We start from the raw sequence: 13,336 nt of genomic DNA on the forward strand, positions 1-13,336 counted from the left end.
TGCCTGATTATGTTGACCTCAGAATAGCTTCTAATTTGACTTAAAGGAAAAAATCTGCTTGTGTATTATTTGTGGTGGTTTAATATGAAAACAAGTTTAGATATTGAAGGTAATTTTAAAACATTATTTTGCAGAAGTCATACACCTACATTATACCCTTTGTTCCTTATTTCAAGAGATTGAGACGAGACCATGTTTGTCACCTTCTTGCTGATGAGAAATTGTATTTACTGCTATCTATGTGTAATGCTGCAACAGCCTGCATCGCCTTGGGTACAGCGATGCTGCTGAGAGAGGGCTGGTAACTTGCTAGTAAGTACCAGAATGAGCATTTAACCAGGGTCCTTACTGGGTTTTTGGTGGCTGCACTTGTGGACACTGTCATAGTGATAGTAGTAGTTGGACTGCCTTTACATTTTTTTCCTGGTTGTAAATTATAATTTTTGTTCCAAATGTAAATCCTTGCCAACTTAATAATGTCATTGTAGAACACTTGACTTTTACACCCCCGAATTTTAGTCTTTACTTCTTTTAGGCTTTTTCTGTTACATAGTTTTACTAGAACCAAAAGTAGTGCTTCTGAGGATACTTGCAGTGCCCAAGAGGATGTGTGTATCTGTTCTCTATGCTCCAGCTGAATTTGAAAACAAAGAACAAGCCAGAATCGGGAATTCTAATCTCCAGGGAAAAATGCGTGAGTTGTTCATGGAGCCAGTGGAGTCTGTTGTACCATTATTGGTGCACTCGTTGTTTGCTGGCAACATCAGAGGCTGTGCTGACAGCTGAAAGTTTTGTGATTGACTTTTTTGGGATACAGAGAAGATGCCAAACCATTTGTTACTTTGTATCCTTGGCCGGTACCTGGCAATCAGTGCATAGTATATTGCCCTCCTCAAGCAGCAGATCTCCAAGCACCTTGCCTCTACTTGAAAGGGCTCACTGGCAGATGTCAGAGATGTCTGTTTTTCTTAAGATAAGATAGGGAGAGAAAAATAGGAGCAAAGCTGGAAAAATTATCAATTGCAAATCAAAAGAGCTAGTCAAGGCTCCATGGCATCAAGATGGCAGCATCGTTCCATGCAGCTGTGGTTTCTGTTATGCCTCTTGCCTCTCTATAAACTTGACTTTGATGTTTGCATGTCATAAGGTTTGTGTATTTATAAAATTTTAAAACTCTGGATAAAGGTCAGAATCTATTTTTTTTAATTGACATATAACATATTATTTTCAGGTGTACAACATGATTTAATAAGTAATATTGTGAAACAATTACCACAATAAGTCTAGTTAATATCCATCACTGCACATACTTACTAAGTTTTCTTTCTTATGTGAGAACTTAAAACAATTTTTTTATTAAAATATAGTTGGCATACAATGGTACATTAGGGGTCAGGTGTACGTACAACACAGTGATTTGACATTTATACGCCTTAGGACGTGATCACTGCACTAAGTCTAGTGACGGTCTGTCCGCATCATGGTTCGTCCACGTTGACCGTCCTCCCTGAGCTGTGCTCTCCCTCTCCATGGCTTATTTATTTTATAACTGGAAGTCTGTACCTCTTTTTCCCTTCACCGTTTTCAGCCATTTCCCTACCTCTCTCCTCTGGCACTATCAGCTTGCTCTCTTTTTCCGAGTCTGTTTTTATTTTGTTTTGTTTGTTTGTTTTAGATTCCACATGTAAGTGAAATCATATGTTATTTGTTTTTCTTTGTCTGACTTATTCCTTTAGCCTACACCCTGTAGGCCCATCCATGTTGTTGTAAATGGCAAGGTTTCTTTCTTTGACGTGGCTGAGTCATGCTCTTCTGCATATCTGTGCTCCATCTGTGGACACCTAGGTTGCTTCCATGTATCATAAATAATGCTGCAGTGAACATAAGGGTGCAAATATCTTTTTGAATTAATGTTTTCATTTTCTTCAGATAAACACCCAGAAGTGGAACTGCAGGGCCATCTGTGTTTAATTTTTTGAGGAATCTTTGTATTTTCCATAGTACCTCACTAATTACAATCCTACCAAAAGTACATGAAGGTTCCCTTTTGTGATGAGAACTTTTAAGATCCACTATTTTAGCAACTTTTGAATATACAATACAGAATTGTTAACTGTTGTCACCCCGCTGCACATACATCCCCGGGACTGACTTATTTTATAACTGGAAGTTTACCCTGTGACCACCCTCCCCCATTTCACCCACTCCCACCGCTGGCAACCACCCATCTGTTGTCTGTACCCATGAGCTTGTTTGTTTCTGTTTTTTAGCTTTTTTAGATTTCACCTGTAAGTGAGATCATACAGTATAGAATCTAATTCATTTTAAAAGTATCCAATATGTTGAGAAAGAATGGCTTTTATTTTAGAGTTTCAAAATACACTTGACTAAAGAACTTATGACTCATTCAGAAGCTGTTCCTTGTTGCTCTTTTAATGTTTACTGTTTTAGTGTTTAATGTGCCTAAAGATTGGTTTGAAAAGTGAAGGTTAGAAAAGATACGGTAGCAAAACAAATCACTAGGAAGTCTAAATGCTTTAAGCCAATTTTTTATAGATACTTAGACTCTTGAAACCTTGGTGGCTGTTGGAACCGACCATCAACCACATATCTGTTCTTTATCATTAGATTATTCTGAAAATCTTCCACTATGTGAAATTTATAACATAGTAAGGAACACTGTTTGGCTCTTGTAGAAGTGGTGAGCCTAGGCCATCTGGCTGTGTGAAAAGTGCCATGGAATAGGCACAAGTAGGTATTTTTATGGAGATAATAATAGAGGGTCCCAAGTGGGCTAATCCTGAAATAAAATAAACATTTTTTTTCATAGAACTTAAAATTCAAATCTTAGAAAATACGGATACTCACAAGAAGCAATTAACTTAGCTCAAGAACTTTTTTGTAAGAAAGTGACACACAGCTGCTAAGGTTGGCAAGTACACTTAGAGGATAGTAGCACTTAGGAAATGGTGGGAGGACAGTGATCCCAGAATTCTCCCTAGGTGAGAGTAGTTTCTTCGCCAGACCTTGAAAGCCTAATGTTAGGTTCCAGCGTCAAGCTCCAGCTGGGGCTCGCGGGTTGTACTTAAGTTCTTCCACAGGCCAACCAGAGCGGCTCAGGAGCAGCGCTTCACCCTCAGCCTCAGCTTTCTTGCAGATCCACTGAAAGAAACTTGAAAACAACCTCCCTTGGGCACTTAGGACTTGATTGAAAAGCACTTCTGGTTTTCAGACTGCTTCTATTGCTGATTTAAACTTTACATCATATCTGAGCATGAAAAAATCAACCCTTTTTCTTGCTTCTGAGGATGCAATAATCTCATGTAAATTATTTTTTCCATGTATAAGTTAAGTATTTTCCCCCAGGAGAGGTAACTTAAATATAAGTTAAACATCTTCCTCTCCTGAGCATTAGAGCAAAAATAGAATTTGAGAAGCAATGGGCTAACTGAACAATGCAGCTTTGCCACATTAGTCGGGGACAAATGTTAACTGATTATTCAAACAGTCACTCGTGGTGTAGGTTGAGCACAGGCTGGTGCACCGAGAGAGGTGGAGGAACAGTATGAAACTAGCATAGCTTTGGCAGATGTATCGGCTTAGGAGCAAATCCTGTCTCAGGTATGTGATTCTAGGCAATCACATAGTTCCTTTCATTTCAATAAACGACAGCTGTGACCTTGCATGAGAGCCTTAATTTCTCTAGTCTTTGGTTTCATTTGTAAAATCAGGATAAGATGCTTAGACAGTTTTTGTGAGGATGCCCAGTAAGTCTCAATACGTCTTTTGCTTTTTTACACCTTAGTCTGTCTAACATGCTCAGTGAAAGTGAATACTGGGGCATGTCTTGACCATGTTTTGGAAGATTGTGTAGAAGGTGATTTTATAACTTTTTCTAAATCTAAGATGCTTTTGCAATAAAGATGTTTGCTGAAGAGCCATGGAAGTAAAGGCTGGTTATACCTTTAGGTTCCTCCAGCCAGAGTTGGTTTTTCCTTTAGCAGGGAGGGGACCCTCTTGACTTCTCTGGCCCCCAAAAGCCTCTGAAGCTCCATAGGTTGAAGGGGAAGATGGGTCAGATCTGAACACACCTTATCACCCCACCTGTGATGCGTTTGGCAAGCACCCTCACAGAGAAGGGGTTCAGTTTTATGGACTTCTGACTGCTCTGCAGCATGGAGCCCAGTTCTAATGGGGCATTGATAGGGGCAGCCAATGCAGAGACGACCCCTGCGATGTGATAGCTGGAGAACATGGCCACTCATTGTGTACTGTCCACTCAAATGAAGGTTTTGGGGTGTAAAAGCAGATGCTGCCGGTGATACTAAGGGATACAAGTGTGTGTGTGTGTGTTTACGTGTTTACAGGCTTTTAGCTTTTTCTTAAACTCATTCCATATATCTGTTTGTTGGTTGGTTGGTTTTTTATCTTTATTGTTGAAAGTATTACAGATGTCCCATTTTTCCCCCCACTGAACCCATCTACCCCACATCCACCCCACCCCCAGGCCAATGTCTGTGTCTATAGGTTATGCTTATAGACATATAAGTTCTTTGATTAATCTCTCCCCACCCACCCCCCCATCCCCACCTTCCCTCTGAGATCCCTCAGTCTGTTCCATGCTTCTATGTCTCCGGGTCTATTTTGTTCATCAGTTTATTTTGTTCATTAGATTCCACATATGAGTGAGATCATGTGACACTTTTCTTTCTCTGCCTGGCTTATTTCACTTAGCATAATTCTCTCCAGCTCCCTCCATGCTTTCCCAGAGAATAAAAGATGCTTCTTCTTTACAGCTGCATAGTGTCCATGGTGTGAATGTCCCACAGCTTTTTCATCCATCATCTACTGACGGGCACTTGGGCTGTTTCCAGATCTTAGCTGTTGTAAACTGTGCTGCTATGAACATCGGGGCGCATATATTCTTTCTGATGAGTGTTTCAGGATTCTTATGGTACATTCCTAGGAGTGGAATCACTGGGTCAAATGGCAGCTCCATTTTTAACTGCTTTCCACAGTGGCTGCCCCAGTCTGCATTCCCCCCAGCAGTGTAACAGGGTCCCCTTTCTCCACACCCTCGCCAGCACGTGTCGTTTGTTGATTTGTGGATGGTGGACATTCTGACAGGTGTGAAGTGATACCTCATTGTGGTTTTCATTTACATCTCTGATGATTAGCAACATTGAGCATTTTCTCATGTCTCTTGGCATCTGCATGTCCTCTTTGGAGAAGCATCTATTCAGGGCCTTTGCCCACTTTTTAATTGAATTGTTTGTCTTCCGTTACTTAAGTTGTATGAGTTCCTTTTATATTCTGGATATTAACCCTTTATCAGACGTGTCGTTGGCAAATATGTTCTCCCACACAGTGGGCTCCCTTTTCATCTTGTTGATGGTTCCTTTTGCTGTGCAGGAGCTTTTTATTTACTTGTTTGTTTGTTTGTTTGTTTGTTTTTTAAATGAGGTTTATTCTTTTTCTTTCTATTCAATCCTCATCTGTGAATATTTTTTCCGTTGCTTTTCAGAGAGAGGGGAGGGAGGGAGGGAGGGAGGGAGGGAGGGAGGGAGGGAGGGAGGGAGGGAGGGAGGGAGGGAGGGAGGGAGGGAGGGAGAGACATCGATGGGTCGCCTCCCCCACGTGTCCCCTTTGGGGGCTGGGAGCGAGCCTGCAGCCGAGGTACATGCCCCAGGCCCGAATCGAACCTGGGACCATTGCGTCCTTGGGCCGACGCCACAGCCACCGAGCCAGACTGGACAGGGCAGGAGCTTTTTATTTTGATGCAGTCCCATTTGTTTATTTTCTCCTTAGTTTCTCTTGCCCTAGGAGATGGATCAGCAAACATATTGCTACAAGAGATGTCTGAGATTTTGCTGCCTACGTTTTCTTCTAGGATTTTTATGGTTTCACATCTTACATTAAAGTCTTTTATCCATTTTGAGTTTATTTTTGTGTATAGTGTAAGTTGGTGGTCTAGTTTCATTTTTCTGCATGTACCTGTCCAATTTTCCCAGCACCACTTATTGAAGAGACTGTCTTTACTCCATTGGATGCTCTTGCCTCCTTTGTCAAATATGAACTGACCATAATGCCGTGGGTCAACTTCTGGGGTCTCTGCTCTGTTCCACTGATCTATGTCTGCTCTTGTGCCAGTACCAGGCTGTTTTGATTACAGTGCCTTTGTGGTATAACTTGATGTCTGGTATTGCGATCCCACCAACTTTGTTCTTCTTTCTCAAGATTGCTGCAGCTATTCTGGACCTTTTTTGGTTCCATATGAATTTTCAAAGTGTTTGTTCTAGCTCTGTGAAATATGCTGTTGGTATTTTAATAGGGATTGCATTGAATTTATAGATTGCTTTGGGTAGTATGGACATTTTAATGATATTGATTCTTCCAATCCATGAACACGGTATATTCTTCCACTTGTTTATATCTTCCTCTGTCTCTTTTTGCAGCAGCCTATAGTTTTCTAAGTACAGGTCTTTTACCATCTTGGTTAAGTTTATTCCTAGGTATCTAAATTTTTTGTTGCAGTTGTAAATGGGAATTTTTTTTTTTTTTTTTTTTTTAGTTTCTCTTTCTGAGGATACATTATTGGTGTATAAAAATGCCATCAATTTCTGGGTGTTAACTTTGTATCCTGCTACCTTGCCTAATTTGTTTATTAAATCTAGTAGTTTTTTGGTGGAGCCTTTAGGATTCTCTGCGTACAATATCATGTCATCTGCAAATAATGACAGTTTTGTTTCCTCCTTTCCAATTGGGATGCCTTTTCTGTTTCCTTCCTGTCCGATGGCTGTGGCGAGGACTTCCAGTTCTATGTGGAATGAGAGTGGTGAAAGTGGACATCCCTGTCTTGTTCCTATTCTTAGGGGAAATGGTTTTCGTTTTTGCCCATTGAGTATGATGTTGGCTGTAGGTTTGTCGTATATGGCCTTCATTATGTTGAGGTATGATCCCTCTATTCCCACTTTGCTGAGAGTTTTTATCAGAAGTGGGTGTTGGATTTTGTTGAATGCTTTTTAGCATCTATTGATATGATCATGTGATTTTTGTCTTTCAATTTGTTTATCGGATGTATCATTTTTATTGATTAGCAGATATTATACCAGCCTTGCATCCCTGGAATAAATCCCACTTGGTCATGGTGTATGATCTTTTAAATATATTGCTGGATCCAAGTTGCTAATATTTTGTTGAGGATTTTAGCCTCTGTGCTCATCAGGGATATTGGCCCATAATTCTCTTTCTTTGTAGTGTCTTTATCTGGTTTTGGAATTAGGCTAATGCTGGCCTCGTAAAAAGAGCATGGAAGTGTTCCTTCCTCTTGGATATTTTGGAATAGTTTGGAGAGGGTAGGTGTTAGTTCTTTGAATGTTTGGTCAAACTGCCCTGTGAAGCCATGCAGGCCAGGGCTTTTGTGTGCTGGGAGCCCTTTGATTACTGCTTCAACTTCATCAACAGTTATCAGCCTATTCAGGCTTTCTGACTCTTCCTGATTGAGTTTTGGAACGTTTTATTTTTCTAGGAATTTGTCCATTTCATCCAGGTTGTCCAGCTTGGTGGCGTATAGTTGTTCATAGTATTTTCTTACAATCCTTTGTATTTCTGTTGAGTCAGTTATTCTTTCACATCTTTCGTTTCTGATTTTGTTTATTTGGGTCCTCTCTCTTTGTTTCTTGATGAGTCTGGCTAAAGGTTCATCAATCTTGTTTATCTTTTCAAAGAACCAACTCTTGGTTTCATTGGTCTTTTGTATTGTTTTTTAGTCTTTATGTCATTTATTTCTGCTCTGATCTTTATTATTTTCTTCTGCTTACTCTGGGCTTTTCTTGTTGCTCTCTTTCTAAGTCTTTAAGATGTATGTTTAGATGGTTTATTAAAAGTTTTTCTTGCTTTTTGAGGTAGGCTTGTAGTGCTGTGAACTTCCCTCTCAGGACTCCTTTCATCGTGTCCCATAGATTTGGAGTTGTTGTGTGTCCATTTTCATTTGTTTCCAGGAAGTGTTTGATTTCTTCCTTGATCTCTTTGGTAACCCATTCATTGTTTAAAAACATGGTACTTGGTCTCCTTGTGTTTGAATGTTTTTTAGTGTTTTTATTGTAGTTGATTTGTAATTTCATGGCACTGTGGTCTGAGAAGGTCCTTGATATTTCAGTCTTCTTGAGCTTGTAGAGACTTTTTTTGTATCCTAACATGTGGTCTGTCTTTGAGTACGTCCCATGTGGACTTGAGAAGAATGTATATTCTGAAGCTTTGGGGTGGAATGTTCTGTAAATGTCAATTAGATCCAACTGATCCAGTGTGTCATTTAGGGTCACTGTTTCCTTGTTGATTATTTTTCTGAAAGCCCTATCCAGTGAAGTCAGTGGGGTGTTAAAGTCCCCAGGTATGACTGTATTGCTGTTGATCTCTCACTTAAATTCCTCTAGAAGTTTTTATAAATTTAGGTGCTCCTATATTGGGTGCATATGTTTACCAGGGTTATAGCCTCTTGTTGGATCGATCCCTTTAGTATTATGTAATGACCTTTCTTGTCTCTCATTATAGTCTTCATTTTGAAGTCTGTTTTGATCAGTATGAGTTTTGCTACCCAGGCTTTCTTTTCATTTACTTTTGCATGGAAAATTTTTTTCTATCCCCCACTCTCATCCTGTGTGAGTCTTTTGTTCTGAGGTGGGTCTCTTGTAGACAGCATGTATTTGGGTCATGTTTTCTTATCCATTTAGCCACCCTGTGTCTTTTGATTGGAGCATTTAATCCATTTACATTTAAAGTTATTATTGATAGGTACTTATCTACTGCCATTTTATTCTTTATGCCTATGTTTCTCCCTCTCTCTCTCTCTCCTGTTTCCACTTATAATTACAGCAATCCCTTTAACATTTCCTGCAGTGCTGGCTTGGTGGTGATAAACTCCTTTAGCCTTTTTCTTTGCCTGGGAAGTTCTTTATTTCACCATCTATCTTGAATGATAATCTTGCTGGATAGAGTAGTCTTGGTTTCAGATCCTTGTTTTGCATTACCTTGAATACTTCATGCCATTCCCTTCTGGCCTGTAGAGTTTCTGATGAGAAATCAGCTGACAGCCTTATGGAAGCTCTTTTGTAGGTAACAGCTTGCTTTTCTCTTGCTGCCTTTAAGGTTCTTTGTCTTGAATTCTTGTCATTTTAATTATGATGTGTCTGGGTGTGGGCCTCTTTGGATTCTTCTTGCTTGGGACTCTCTCTTCCTCCTGAACTTGTGTGACTTTTTTCTTGACCAGGTTAGGGAAATTTTCTGCCATTGTTCCTTCAAACAGGTTCTCTAACCCTTGCTTACTTTCAACCTCCTTGGGCACTCCTATGATGTCAATATTATTACATTTCATGTTGTCCCACAGCTCCTTTAGACTGCCCTCCTGTTTTTTTTATTGTTTCTTTCATTTTGGATCTCTGACTGATTTTTTCTACCCTTCTAATTCGCTGGTCTGATCCTCAGCTTTCTCTAATCTGCTGTTTATTCCTTCCAATGTATTCTTTATTTCTGCTATGACATTCTTCATTTCCTTCATAGTTTCCATATCTTTTTTCATGCTGTTGAGCAACCTTACAATCAGTATTCTGAACTCTATATCTGAGAGATTCCTTATCTCTATTTAGCTCTTTTTCTAGAGACTTCTCTTGCTCTTTCATTTGGGGCTTGTTTTTTTGTCTCTCCATTTCGGCTGCCTGTTTGGGTTTGTTTCTAAATATTAGGTAGATCTGCTAGGACTCTCAGTATTCTTAGAGGATCTCTGGTGCCGGTCAATGTCAGACCCAGTTTGTGACTTGCCTTGAGTAGCCTATTTGGAGCTATCAACAACCCACAGCTTGAGGTCTCCTCTGCTGGTGCTGGGTGAGGTTGGAGAGGACCAAGATGCACACCAAAGTCTGCTTTTCCAAGGCCCGGGTCCAGAAACAGATCAGGCAGACTCAAAGCACTCTGAGGTCTGCCTGTGTCTTCAGACTGATTAACCTGATTCTCTTAATGAGCCTCAGGCTGTAGAAACTCGAGAGGGTAGGGCAAGAGGTTTTCCAGCAGGGAGGGGTTATTGCTTACCCCCCAGGCAAAAGCCAAAAATTGTGTGCCTGAGAGAGATGTCCTCTCCAATCTTGGGAATGACTCGGCACAGGAATCCAGAGGGTTGCCATCTGAGCTCTCTCTCCAAAGCCCACAACGCTAGATTCTCCCCACAGAGCTCTAGTCCACTTTGCCCTCCCTCTGCTGGAGCCCAAGGTGAGTGGCTGCACAGGAAACCTTGGTGCATTGGCTCTTTAAGAGGGGGCCTGCATTTCCAGCTATCTCTCCCTGGCAGACTGTAACACTGCTGCTTTTCACAGCCTGGTGTTATGTGGGCACCTTTCTTAGTTCTTAGTTTCTTAGTTCTTGGCTGGGGAGCCTAGCCTGGGGTTTAGGCCCGGAGTTCTCAGTTGAAACCCCCTACAGCTGAGATATCCCTCCGGACCTTGAGCTGCTGCCTGTGGGATCCCTGCAAGCCCTCTTGTGCCTCTGCACTTTGTACCAGTCTCTGTGCAGTCTCCACTTTTCCCCCTTGGTTATGAGGGTTCTCTCCAGCTTGTCTTCAGTTGATTGTTCAGGATGGTTTTTCTGTGTTTTAGTTGTAATTCCAGTTTGGTCCTGGAGAGTGTCAGTGTAGCCTCCACTCAGTCCACCGCCATCTTTAATCTTTAAACTCATCTATTATTCAAAAAAAAATTTTTTAATGTTTATTTTTAGTGCTTCATTTTTGTTAGAATTGTATCATTAAGTGACTATTGTCCAAAAAGCTTCTATGTCCCACATTTATGCAAACATCCAGCTTCCTGTCTGTACCTTTCCCAGTACACAGGGACCTGTCTGGAGAAGAGGTGGTTTATGATACGTTTTCAACTAAACTTTTGTTCAGTTGCACCTAACTTATTTTCCTGCATAATTTACTTCATTCCCTGTAGTTTAATAATTATCTTTTTAAATATGTTCTTAGCATTAATTCATTTTATATATACTACTTACTATATATACTTACCTTTAACTCAACCCTAAATCTTTTCACCTCAAGATATTTATTTGCATCAAATATTTTATTCATTGTATTTTCTTGAACTTTCTGACCTGATACACCAGGACCAGTTTCCCTTTATACTGTCTGAGATTCCCTTTGTTTCCCTTGAATGGACTTTTCTGTTTTTTCTACGTCATGTCTTCCTGTTTTGCTTTCTTCTTTTCGTTGGAATATATTCTCCAGAAGCATTACAAGAAAGGGTATTGAGAGTAAATGTTTTGAAACATTGATGTCTGGAAATGACTTATTTTTTCTACTTTCACATTTTTTGGTAGTTTGGGTATAAAATTCTAGGTTACACATGATTTTTCTTTGGAGGCAGAAACATACATTGAGGTAAAGATCATCTATTCAATAAATGGTGTTGGGAAAATTGGACAGATACATGCAAAAAATGAAACTATATCACGTTCTTACACCATACACAGGAATAATCTCAAAATGGATTGAAAACTTAAATGTTAAAATCCTGGAAGAAAAACATAGGCAGTAAAATCTTGGACATTTCTCCTAGTGATGTTTTTTTCTGTTATATGTCCTCGAGCAAGGGAAACTAAAGAAAAAATAAAAATGGGACAACATCAAACTAAAAAGTTTTTGCATGGCAAAAGAAACCACCAACAAACTGAAAAGACAATCCACAGAATCAGAGAACATATTTGCCAATGATACATCTAAGGTCTTAATATCAAAAATTTATAAAGAACTTATAAAACTCAGTACCAAAAAAAAATCCAATTAAAAGTGGACAAAGGCCCTGAATAGACACTTCTCCAAAGAGGACATGCAGATGGCCAATAGACATGAAAAGGTGCTCAATGTCACTAATCAGAAAGATGCAAATTAAAACCGCACTGAAGTATCACTTCACACCTGTCAGAATGGCTGCCATCAACAAACGGCAAGTGCTGGCGAGGATGTGGAGAAAAGGGAACCCTCATGCACTGTTGGTGGGAATACAGTCTGGTGCAGCCACTGTGGAAAGCAATATGGAGTTACCTCAAAAAGTTAAACTGCCTCATGACCCAGCAATTCCATTTCTGGGAATATATCCAAAGAAACCTGAAATACTAATTTTAAAGAATACAAGCACCTCTATGTTCATTGCAGCATTATTTACAATAGCCAAGATTTGGAAGCAGCCCAAGTGCCCATCAGTAGATGAGTGGATAGAAAAGCTGTGGCACATTCACACCATGGAATACTACTCAGCCATGAAAAAAGAAGGAACTCTTACCCTTTGTGATGGCATGGATGGACCTGGAGAGCATTATGCTAAGTGAAATAAGCCTGTCAAGAAAAAGACAAGTTCACTCGTGTGGAATCTAATGAACAAACAAAACAGAAACAGATTCATAGGTAGAGAACAGACTGACAGCTGCCAGAGGGGAAGGGGATTAAGCAAAACAAAAAGCAGAACTCGAGGACGTAGACAAGAGTACGGTGATTACCAGAGGGGAGGAGGGCGGGGAAGCAGAAGAGAGTTTAGGGAGATAAACGGTGATGGAAAGAGACTTGATTTGGGGTGGTGAGTACACAGTACCATTTGCAGGTGATGTATTATAGAATTGTACCCTGAATCCTATATAGTTTTATTAACCAATGTCACCCTAGTAAGTTCAATAAAAAGTAAAATAAACAAATAAATAATTTTCCTTTGAATTTTTTTACTCCATTGTCTTCTAGCTTCTGTTACCTTGCATAGTATGAAGTCATTCTGATTATGGAGTCTTTGCATGTCTTTTTTTTTTCCTTACTTTTTTCTACCCCTCTGGAAATTGGAAGATTTTCTCTTTGTTCCCACAGTTCTGAAATGTCATGATGACTTGTCATGATTTGGCCTTTCAGCCTGGCAAATTGAATTCTGAAGTTCTGGGAAGTATTTATGAATGAATTTTTTGGTGATTTCTTTCTTTCTGGACTCTTATTTGAGTTGACTTGAACCGAGTGTCTCTCTTCTGTACTTTTCATCTCTTTACCTTCTTGGGCATTTCATCACCTTTATCTCCTACCTCTCCTGTTGAATTTTTCATTTCTACTAATGTTTTGTTTTTGGTTTTGTTTGTTTGTTTGTTTGTTTGATCTTCATGCGAGGATATTTTTTCCATTGCTTTTCAGAGAGAGTGGAAGGGAGAGAGAGAGAAGCATCGATGGGCTGCCTCCCGCACGTGCCCCAACCGCCGGGGCCAGTCCAGGGATCGAGTCTGCACCCGAGGTGCGTGCCCTCAGCTGGGACCAAACCCAGGACTCTTC

General features: G+C 40.1%; 1 protein-coding gene across 1 annotated transcript in view; it reads left to right on the top strand.

The window, feature by feature from the left end:
• LOC107543706 (DNA mismatch repair protein Msh3-like) overlaps nt 1-13,336 on the top strand; it is a 152,485-nt gene that overhangs the window by 66,385 nt on the left and 72,764 nt on the right. The gene's annotated exons all lie outside the window — the stretch shown is intronic.

The sequence above is a fragment of the Miniopterus natalensis genome, chromosome 18 (genome assembly GCF_054644295.1).
Source record: "Miniopterus natalensis isolate mMinNat1 chromosome 18, mMinNat1.hap1, whole genome shotgun sequence".
In the NCBI taxonomy this organism is placed as follows: domain Eukaryota; kingdom Metazoa; phylum Chordata; class Mammalia; order Chiroptera; family Miniopteridae; genus Miniopterus; species Miniopterus natalensis.